The 9267-nt window shown below is 39.0% G+C and overlaps 1 pseudogene; it reads left to right on the forward strand.

Annotated features, from left to right (window-relative positions):
* The first annotated feature begins 5494 nt into the window (after nucleotides 1-5494).
* Nucleotides 5495-7531, forward strand: LOC132430499 (protein ILRUN pseudogene; annotated as a pseudogene).
* The last annotated feature ends 1736 nt before the right edge of the window (nucleotides 7532-9267 follow it).

Raw genomic sequence — 9267 nt, forward strand, 5'->3', positions numbered from 1 at the left:
ATAAACTTTTAGCTAGTCTTACCAAGCAAAGAGAGTAAGAGAGCAATATAGCAAGGGAGAGAAGACCCAAATTACTAAAATTTTGGAATGTAAGAGGGAAACTCATTACTAATATTAACAGAAACAAAGAGGAATGCTATGAAAATAAGGTCATATTATTAAAAGTGTACCAACAAATTAGTAACTTAGATGAAATGGATAAATTCTTAGTAAGTTACAAACTGTAAAAACTGACTTAATAAGAAAGGTAATCTAAGTAGATTTAACAAGTAAAGAAATTGAAGTGATAATTACAAAACTTCCAACAAAGAAAAGGTCAGGCATTGATAGCTTCATTAGTGAAATCTACCAAACATTTATAGAAGAATTAATAACAATCCTTCTCAGACTTTTCCAAAAACTAGAGGAGGAGGGGACACTTCCCCATAGATTCTATGAGATCAATATGTACCCTAATACCAAAACCAGACAACACATCATAAGGAAAAACAAAAGCAGAAACTACAGTCAGTACTCTTCAGACACAAGAATTCTCAACACAATACTAGCAAACCAAATCTAGCAACATAGAAAAAGGATTATACAGCATGATGAAGTGAAATTTCTCCCAGAAATGAAAGGTTGGATTAACATTTGAAAATCCATCAGTGTAATGCACCATGTTAATAAAGGACAAAAATTTGCATAATTATCTAAATAGACTCAGAAACAAATTTTGACAAAATCTACACCTTTAAGTGAAAAAAAAAGAGAAAGCATTCAACAAAATTGGAATAGAAGTGAACTTCATTCTGATAAAAGAACGTATGAAAAATCCACAGCTAGCTATGGTGGAATGACTGAATATATTACCTCTGAGATCAAGAATGGGATAAAAATGTGCTCTCTTGTGACTTCAATGCACAACTGGATTTTCTAGGCAGGGCAATTAGACAAGAAAAATAAAAATTAAAATGGTCCAGATTGGAAAGGAAGAAGCAAAACTGTTACAGAAATGCAATGAGATCTAGATATGATCTCATATATAGAAACTCCTTAAAAATCCATAAATATCTATTAGATGTTACATATGAGTTCAAAGTTGCAGGATAAATATCAATGTATTAAAAAAACAATTGTTTCTCTATATACTAGCATAAATAAAATTATGAAAACAATTTTACCTGCAAAAATGCCTAAGTGCAACTCCTAGTATGATAAGCAATTGTTTGGTTTTGTAAGAAACTACCTTACTCTTTCCAGTGGCATACAATTTTAGCAGATTTATTTTTGGAATATCTATTACAGGCTAGGCTTATTTCAGGCTACACTTCTAGGAGCTTGAAGAAAGGCAATGCACAAAACACACAACATTCCTTTCCTCATATAGTACTCATTCTCGTTGGAGGAGATAACCAATTAACAAAATAAATAAGTGAATAAAATGTATCAGATCTTAAAAAATGCAATGCAGAAAAAAGACAAGTGCGGAGGATAAGGAAGGCTGGAATTTGGGACGCTTTTTATAGGGAGGACAAAGAAGACCTTTGGGAGAAGACACCGGTGGAAACTCATCTCATGTATTATGAAGTTTTAAAACTTCATATTTCCTGGTGCTTCAATATCCCAATGAACTTTCTGTGAGCACCCTGCCCAGGTAACCAGGTGCAGCACTGTGATAAGGCTGGTCGTGCCACAAGTTCCCCTTCTCACCCTCCCTGACTGTGACTTCATGATATTCACAGGCACCCATGAAATCCCCTCAAGCCTTTTCCTTGTATTAATGTATTCCACCCTGCCCCCCAATAAAGGCACTTGCCCACAGGTCCTCATTCTCTCTTGGCTCCTTGGAACTCCTGCCGTATGGCAGCCTGCATGTGTCTCCCCTTCCAGGACCTGTGGGTATAAAAAATCTCTTTCACTCACATGGTGTTATTCCGTGATTCTACCTGACAGATCTCCCTAAAATCCCATTTAAGTTATAAAAGTATTCCTTACAACACACCTGGGCTATTTGAAGAAATCACATTCCAGATATTCCTTAACAAGTATGAAGTTAATTCCTCAGAAAGCATAGGAGCAGGGCCCTCCTGGCCACTAGGCATTGTAGGCAGAGTGTGGAGACCCCACGATATTTTTTAGGGACCCATAAACTTTTTACTATTTAATTTCTTCTAAAATCAGAAAAAGTGAATGTATTGAATAAAGAACATTTAACAATAGGGGAGGGGGCTGGGAGAGGGTTGGATTGGGAGTTTGGGATTAGCAGATGCAAACCAGTATATAAAGAATGGATAAACAACAAAGTCCTACTGTTTAGCACACGGAACTATAGTCAATATCCTGTGATAAACCACAATGGAAAAGAATATGAAAAAGAATGTATATATGTATAACTGAGTCACTTTGCTGTACAGCAGTAATTAACACAACATTGTAATTCAACTATACTTCAATAAAAAATAAATTAAAAAAAGAACATATAACTATAAATCCAGCCTGGATTATATTCCTTTTTTTAATGTCATAAAATATAATTTTTAATTTTTTTTATGTAGAAAGGGGCCCATGAAGACAAATGTCCCTATGCCTAGAACCGGTAGGATGCATCCTGGAAAGAAGGTGAGTGCTTGAGGGGAGTGAGGTAGAGAGAAATTCAAATAGTTGGGAGATTACTGGGAAAGAGCACAGAAGTCCTTAAGGCCATATTTACACTTGAGCTTTTAACCCTGAGCGAGATGAGAAACAATTAGAGAATTCTGAACATAAATTAACATTTTAAAAGGATCGTTATTGCTGTGCTGTAGAGAGTAGATGGTAAAGGCAAGTGGATTATTGAAGATACTGGCAAAATCAAAGTGAAATCATTCTCTGGCAGAGGTGACATGAAGTAGTCAATTATTGAATGCATTTATTCGTGTCCAACATCCAGAAATAGAAAGACTAAAACCACCAGATCACTAAAATAGTAATTAGCAAGAGTTTATTGTGTACATATAACAGTTTGTGAACTGAGCGCTCTCAAACCACCATGGGAATGAGGCTCAGAGGTATTGCTATAGGAGAGCTTATACAGTGAAAACGTAGAGGCTGCTTATTCTGTACAATGATGGGTTATAGCATTAGAGCTTCCCTAGTGATAGTGGATTGTTTAGAAGTGGACACCACTTGCCAATTTGGGGGAACAGCTTAAGTTTCATTTATGATTTTCAGAGGCATTTGCAAGAAGTCACCGAAGTTTTGTTTGTTTTGTAAAATAAGCTAAATTAAGTTTTGCTTATGTGGCCTAATTGATTTTGTCTGTTTAGGGAATTTTCAAGTCTGGCCTCTATTTTGTACTTAACTTTAACTTAAGTTAGAATTAAAAGGATTTGCTAATTGTTTGAGACTGGAGGCATAAGAGAAGGAGCATGTAGACTGATGTACTTAATTCTCCCAACCAAAAGGAAACTGGGGTCAACTACTATCTGCCTGCTTTTAACGTCTCCAGTAAAAGGCCATAGCTTCGCTCCAAAGATTCTTATTGTTAGCATCAGCTGCTTCTTCTATATTCAGACAAGTAAATGAAGAAATGTAAACAAAAAGTGTGATAATGACTGAATAGTGACAATGATGGCCATGTAGAAATTTTGGTGTTTTCTTTTCTCCAATCAGGAGACCTTTGTATGTTAGGGTCATTTACTCTTTAGTTACCCATGATGGTGTTAGAAGCAATTGCAGTGAATACCGGATGTTGTCAGCATTAATGTCTATGCCAGTGATTTTCAAACAGATAAACAGTGCCGTCACTGCAGAGGGAATGAGATTGCTGAGATGAGAAGTGCATGATGGGCGTATCCCAGAGGGAGTAGCTAGGAGACAAGGTGGTGATGGGGGAAAAGGAGGGGGGTGTCATGTGGAACAGACCAGTAGAATGCCTGGTAGTATATGAACATTTTTCTGAGGATGGGTTGGCTCCATTATAAGTAATGGCCCACTATCGGCATTTTTAATTAGGTTTTATAGTGATTCTTTGCTCTATTTCATTCTCTTGCCCTCTTGTGGGAGAAAAAAAAAAGTATATGGTATTCAAGTCAGATTTCCAAGGGGAAGAAAAAGAAAAACAAACTCTAAAATGGAGATTGAAGTCACAACTATGGCTTCATTAACAGAATACTCAACAAACTGAACCACAAACAATATTCCGTTTTCTGTAGATTAGAACACAGACTTCTGAAAGTTAAAGTTTGCTTGAGAGTTGTTGGAAATGGGAATTTTTCCCAAGAGAGTATGAATTTACATTGTTTTCTGGTTAATAGTGGAAAGCCAAGTGGAAAAAAAAAATCCTCCAAGGGCTGACACTCTTAAGCCTAACCCAATCAGCAGGATAAGAAACTTCTATTGTCTTCCTGTAAATTGATCTGTTCTAATTATAGCTCAAAGGAATTATCAGGGAAACTCCTGGAAACAGTAATTAGTCAAAAAAGATTGAGATGCCCCATCAAATATTTTAGTTTTAAGAAGATATGTTTCATGTTTGCAGCTTCCTTTGAACAAGGGGCCCCAGGTGCTGGTGATATAATGAGGGCACTTTATAATACTGGGGCATGTGGTCTCCAAATAAGACAGACTCTAGCCTCTTCTGCCTTTTATGTACATCATTTTGCCAGTTGCTGGAGTTTGCTTTAGTTTCTGGCTTCTCTGTTGACCTGATTAGCTTAACTGAGTATTTAAATTTTATTTATTCATTACTTGCTTCTGCCAATTTCCCAAAAGGATTTCAGGTGAGCTTAACTGGAAGGCCTTTCACAGAACCCTCCGCATTGTTCCTGTTTGTAATTCACAAACCATTAACAGCTCTGTATAGGATGGCCTTATCAGGCCTCTCGAGTTTTGCAGTTTATACATGGTATTTGTACTATTTAATCCTGAGATGTTCTCTCTGCATATCTATTTGTAGTTTTTTTCTTTTTCTTTTTTTTTTTTTTGTGGTACGCGGGCCTCTCACTGTTGTGGCCTCTCCCGTTGCGGAGCACAGGCTCCGGACGCGCAGGCTCAGCGGCCATGGTTTCACGGGCCCAGCCGCTCCGCCGCATGTGGGATCTTCCCGGACCGGGGCACGAACCCGTGTTCCCTGCATCGGCAGGCAGACTCTCAACCACTGCGTCACCAGGGAAGCCCCTATTTGTAGTTTTGATGTTTCATTTGGATTCTTGGATTTACATGTTCCGCATATCGACATTTATTTGTTTGAATGCTCTCACTTCTCTGCTACCAGTGGGCGTGGCGCGGGGGGAGGCGGAGTCAGCGGAGGCTGTGGAGCTGGGAGGGTGGGAGACTGGGGGTGGGAGGGGCGAAAGCACGAGAGTGAGTGAGTGCGTGCGTGGCTGAGTATTTAACCGCATGAGGCAGCGAGACGCTGGGGCTTACGTCAGGTGAGCAGCGCCTTGGCGCCCGCCAGCAGCTTCTCCCGGTCCCCGGACCCAGCGACGGCTTGGTTGTGAGGATGCGGGGAAGCGAGTGTCCGGCCCCACACATGGAGGACATGGACCTGCACCCCGAGCTGCTGCAGAAGTTCACCTGCCTGGCACCACTGACGAGGACGTGCTCATCTCTGGGTTCCACCAGTTGCTTGGCTTCCAGCTCAACCCGGCCGGCTATGCCTTTTCCTGCCCATGACACCAACCGGAACTTACAAGCAGCAGTTGGCGCCTATTACGACTAACAGAGGCCAAACCTCAGTGTGCCTTCTGTGTTCTTTGTTGAAGGTGTCATCATAGGAGAAGGGGAGTCGATACCTCCTGATACTCAGTTTATAAAAACATGGCGGATGCAGAATTCTGGGGCAGAGGCCTGGCCTCCAGGATTTGTTTTAAATACGTCAGAGGAGACCAATTTGGACTTGTGCACGTGGTGATGGCGAGATCGCTAGAGCCCCAAGAGGTTGCAGATGTCAACGTCCAGGTGTGCAGCCCGGGCAGAGCAGGAATGTATCAGGACAGCGGCGGATATGCGCGGCCACAGGACTCTACCATGGAGATGTCGTAGGGGTCCTTCTCGGTGCGGAGGTGGGTGGACTTTTAGGAGTAACGCAGCAGCTGTCACCTTTTGAAACGGAGTGCGACACACAGCCACATCGCAAGGTAGAAGGAAACTTCAACTCCTTTGCCTCTCCCAAGAAGAACCGACAATCAGGTGAAACAATTTAAAAGACCCTGGGGATTCCGGTTCGACTCCATCAGCAAAAACACATGGGCTCCTGTTCGTCACCACACCAAGCAAGATGGGAGTAGACCCTCACAGAACTCTGTGAATCTGTCCCCCAGCCGTCACGCAAACAGCTTGTCCATAAGGTAGGTGCCCTCGGAGAAGAGGAGAAAGGGTAGGTGGTGGGCCTTGGGATTTGTGATACCCCTTCATGGCAAACCTAGAAGCCTAGAATGTTCTTTAAGACTGCTTAGCTCTCCTGCCAATGCAACAGCACAAATACCTACCCCCCCCACGTCCACGTCCTGTGGATATTATTCCATCCACGTTTGTAATTTACTGCTGTCTCTCTGCTCTGGTTTGGGTGTTGAAAGAACCAACTTCTTTACCTTTAGCATCAACAACAACAAAAAAGTCAAAATATCACTAGTCATTCTTCCAGTGTAAATGCATACTAAGTGTGGAGCCGCAACGCAGCTTTGGAATTCGTTCCTACTGTGTTTGTTTTGGTTTTGGGTGGGGTGTTTTTCCTGAGGAAAAAGACAAGCTCAATTATTTATCCTAAATGTTGTTGAGCTTCCAGTTTATTTACCTTGTTTGTGTGAGTTTCCAGTTTATTCACCTTGTTTGTGTGTCTTGTTGATATTTTCCCAGTCTCTTATGGCCCATCGACGTCCTCACTCAAAACCCGGAGTGGTCCAAGTGATATTTTGACTTTTCATGTGTGAGGAATAAGTGAGAGAATTGTTGAGTTAATCATCATTTTAAATATTCTGATTGTTCTAAGACAGACTTCTAGGTGTTGGATTTCTTGATCTGTTTCTTTCCGTGCTTGCTGATTAGACAGAGCCTTCCATGCTCTGCTAAGGTGAGGATGGTTCCTGGTTGTTGGTTTTGGTTGGTTGAATAAAGCCCTGATGCTGAGAGCTAAAAAAACAAAAAAAAAGTTTTTAAAATGTGTAATCTCTCTGGTCAAAATTATTTAGTACTTGAAATACCAATTTATCTTATTTGATTGGAAGTGCTTTCGGAGAAAACAGAAAAAAAAAAGTTTAGGCCTTAGCACTCAAGGTAGCATCTGACGTAAGTTACCAACTTTACTGAGCTTTCCTTCTGTGAATTTAGACAGGTAAAAGCTGCTGAAACTATTTGTATTCTGTAGTATACATTGTGGTTCTGAAACTTTAACGTAATTTAGAATTTCTTGCACTGCTTGTTAAAACACAGATTGCTGGTCTCGACACCAAGTGTTTTTGATTCAGTATCAGGTTTGTGTTCGGGAATTTGTTTTTCTAACAAGTTCCCAGGTGAAGGTGATACTACTGGCTTGAGAACTGCTGATGTTGTAGATTACGCCAAAGTTTAAGACAATAATTTTGCTCTTAGAAATTGTCTCTCTATTGGAAAAAAAGGCACAAAGCCTAAATTTTGATCTCAATATATTACTCCATGCAAGCTCCTTCCAAGGTACGTCTATTATTGGTGGCTGAAATTGTTTAACATTTAAATTCTAAATACAAAGCTGGTTACTTCTAAGACATGTATTGATACTATGTACAGAGAGAAAAAAGGCTTATTAAGACAGAATTCTGTTTACTTCATTGTGCCTGCTGTAAGAAATAGAATCATTGATTTACTGACTTTTTATGAATAAGCAATACTAGTTGAGAGTCGGTAAATTTAAAATGGTGTAAAAAATAATATAAAACCGAATGTTTTAACTCCACACACCCAGAGGTAATAATTTTACATTTTAGCATTTAATTTGCAGATTGTATATGTGTATATTTTATATATATTTATATATAATATATATAACATTTACATATTATTTTAATTCTGATTTATTTTACTTGATATTACATAGTAGTTACTTATAATTACATTTTCCTACCCAAATATTCTTAAATAATTTTTAGTTACAGAGAAATCAATAATATATCAAAATCCCATCGCTAAACATTAGAGTTCAGCTGTTAATATTTACGTTGTAATGAGAATTTTATCACTCTTAATTACATACTTGTTGCCTACACCTGTGAAAATACCCACCTAATGCCTCATCTCTGTCTAACCAAAACCATTTAATCCAGATCCATCCACAGCCTGTAAAACTCTCTGTGACTTAAAACATGTTTTTTCTGGTATGATCCTCTTACCACATATGAGGTTTTTAAATTCTTTCGCTAGTTAGAGTCTCTCCTACTTAAAGTAAGATCTTTATGCATACAGAGCCATGGTAGTCCTTGAGTAAGTTTGTCCTATTCCCACCTGTCAGTAAGCATTCAGCACATTTCTGCTCACTTGCTCTGTGACAACCTGGATATCATGTGTCTTTGGGAAAACATAGTCCCACTTAAATTTCTTCCTTCTAAATCTCCTGTTTAGGGACAGCTATGGTACCTATTACCATAAGGCCAGGGATTTTTGACGACAGATCATGGCAGAGTCTTGTCAGAAACAACTCATTTAGCAAAACTTCTGGCATGTGGCATTTATTCAGCCAGATGATTTTATACTCATGAAAAATGAGAACTTTTCTGTACTTACAATTTGATTTTTTTTTTTTGCTTTATCTCATTTAACTCTTGGTAAAATCCTTGTGTGTCTCATCTGTACAAACAAAACATGATTTATAGCAAATCTCTTCCAACTCAAAACTGAAGATTCCCACCAGTTCCCTCTTTTAATATCCACCAAATTAGACAGTGATATTCTCTGTTATCTGGCCCAGTCTCATTATAACAGCGACATTTCTTCTGGTGATCCTTGTCCTTAAGGACTTGAAATTGCCTTCAGAACTAACCTGAGAGCATCAGGATTTATCTCCCACCTTGATTCCCATTTAAGGTCTATGAAAAACAGTCCCTGAACGGTGCTTGACACATAGTAGAACAACCAATATTTGTTGAATGAGTAATTCGTTAACACTATTAAAATTTAGCAGATGTTTTACTTTTTTTTACAGAAATTAACTTTCAGTTAACAGGGGGTCTGCTTGGTTTTCATGCTATAGTTTACTTATATTGATGTATTAATTTACAAATCATTTGCTTCCAAAAAGAGTTTGAAGTACAGTATATAAAATATTTGTATAAGTCC

This window comes from Delphinus delphis, chromosome 9, assembly GCF_949987515.2.
Source record: "Delphinus delphis chromosome 9, mDelDel1.2, whole genome shotgun sequence".
In the NCBI taxonomy this organism is placed as follows: Eukaryota; Metazoa; Chordata; class Mammalia; order Artiodactyla; family Delphinidae; genus Delphinus; species Delphinus delphis.